General features: G+C 37.5%; 1 protein-coding gene across 4 annotated transcripts in view; it reads right to left on the bottom strand.

Moving 5' to 3' along the window:
• Window positions 1-987: 987 nt before the first annotated feature.
• KCMF1 (potassium channel modulatory factor 1) overlaps window positions 988-2237 on the bottom strand; it is a 74136-nt gene continuing 72886 nt past the window's right edge. For all 4 annotated transcript variants that reach the window (XM_068564356.1, XM_068564353.1, XM_068564354.1 and 1 more), the window contains one exon: window positions 988-2237. This exon is cut by the window's right edge and continues 807 nt beyond it. The gene's annotated coding sequence lies outside the window, so the exon portion shown is untranslated.

Genomic DNA, 2237 nt, shown 5'->3' with positions numbered 1-2237 from the left:
ATACTTTGGGATTCTTAAAACACAGCATATTCTAGTCCATAAATTATACAGAAATAGAAACAAATACAGTTTCAAACATTCCCTGTAGGTCTTCCTCTTCACTAGCTTTTTTTTTTTTTTTGGGTGGGGTGGGGGGTGGTTTCCCTGTGAGTCATGACATTAAACTTCTTCCAGAACACCTTGAGCAGATTTAAATGATTTCCACACAGTAAGTAAAGACAAGCACTGCAGAACACTTACAAACTTACACCCTAGACACTCAAAACTCAACAAAACAAAAACCTCTCAAAACTCAGGGTCTGGTCCTTAGAAACGTGAAGCTGTAGCCAAAATAAACGATGGTATAGTGATTTTCTCTCCTCTACATCACAGTCTTTGCAATTATTTTTATTCAATAATCCCAATAATATGATGTTAATTCAGAAACTAAAGAAAAAGGACACAAGAATTTGAAGGGCTTAAATACATTTTTTATATTGATAATCTGTGTCTTTCTACCCTAATACATTATTATTGATTACATACAGGATGAGGTGAGGTATTTGTAAAATATCTGGTGAAAAATAATTAATATACAGTATTCTGAGATGGAATCTTATAAACCTTTAGGTCTTCTGAAGTGTCAAATTGATCATCTAAATTAAACTGCCCTGACTGGACTTACAGCTGTCCCCTCAAACCATGTTAAAAAAGGAAGGATCTTACATTTTCCCAGAATTTGTGCAGTAAAGGGAAAGCACATAATTGGCAATTTCTATTCCTCACATCCAAAGTAATGCATTCACACAAAATCGGGACCTTCAAGTCTAGCATGAAACAAACAAAAAAACCCAAAAAAACCACAAACAAACCAAAACACTGGATTAGAGATATACAATCTCTGAATAATGGTTAGGCTAATTCACCAACACCAAAGAAATCCAAGTGGTCAACAGTCTTGAAAATGCTTTATTGAAATGTGTGACGTATGTGCAGAAGATGTGTGTGAAAAGACCACAGCTTGAAAACTGGTTTTTGAAACGTCTCAACAACCAATTGAAAAAAAAAAAAATCCTACTTGACTGGACCTCTAGCATAACCAGAAGCCTGGTGTAAAATTTTCCTTTAAAACATTTTCCATCACAGAAACTAAAGAAAACAAAGCTAGGATACTTGGAAATTGTTGGGAGTTTGCAGTTTCAGAGAAGGAGAAGCAACAGTTTTCTAGAAATGTGGGGTGACCTCTTTTTTGGTTACATCTGGATGAGCATGGACTTCACAGTTCTCGGGAGAACACCGGAGGGTGCTTGAGTCTGTATGCTTGTGTTGAAGAAACAGAGAAACACAGACGGGGAAGGAAAGGACTACAGCGGAAGAGGGGAGACGGAGGAAAGGGCTCAGAGGAGAGAGAGCACTGGAACAAGACATGATTAGGTTAAGTCTAGTTATAAATTTATCAGAAGCTGTGCGCACCTTTTTTAAAAGTCCTAAATTTACATTCCAAAAACTGCCCCCCAACCCCAAACCCACTGTCCCTGCCTTGGAGCTATTGTGAAAAGTCTATGCACAAAAACTGAAACAGAAAATAAAAAATATCCCGGCCCCTCCAAACCCCAAAACAAACCCAAAAGAGCTGTACATTTTTTTTTTTTTTTTTACACATAGGATTAATAATATAGGCATATAGGTGGCATGATTCAATTAAAAGGCTTTACTTTTTATGCTGAAAAAAACCCAATAAATAAAAGGTGCTAAAGTTAGCATTAAGAATTTGGTTGTAATATATTGACAAAGTCTGGGAAGGCAAATCCTCAAAGCTCCCCTGATACTGATCTGTCTCAGCAAACTATGAAGCAAATACATAAATAACGCAAAGTATGATTGAGAATGTGAGATTTTCAAAAACAAAGACAACATAATTCAGGTTAACTTTGTTGAACAGTGAATAAATGAAATTCATCTACACCTGAATAAAACATATTTAACAATTGAAAAAAATTTTAAACAACCACAAAAAGTAAAAACTTTAAACAAGTAGAACAGGATTTGTTTTCAGGGCACACAGACGCCTGCAGCAGATTCCCACAGTAGCTGTACTGGTGTGTCTTCTATGGACGAGTTAGACAGGCTGAGCTCCACACGGTAAGATGACTAACAAGGCGACAGGACAGTCACACAGGGCGGAGCGCGACACCGGCTACGACCCCAGGTTCCACTGCAGAGCTGGCTTGTGCGTAGAGGCACACAAAGAAAGGTGA

Source organism: Eschrichtius robustus, chromosome 15 (genome assembly GCF_028021215.1).
Source record: "Eschrichtius robustus isolate mEscRob2 chromosome 15, mEscRob2.pri, whole genome shotgun sequence".
Taxonomy (NCBI): Eukaryota; Metazoa; Chordata; class Mammalia; order Artiodactyla; family Eschrichtiidae; genus Eschrichtius; species Eschrichtius robustus.
This window is presented reverse-complemented; position numbering and strand designations above follow the sequence as displayed.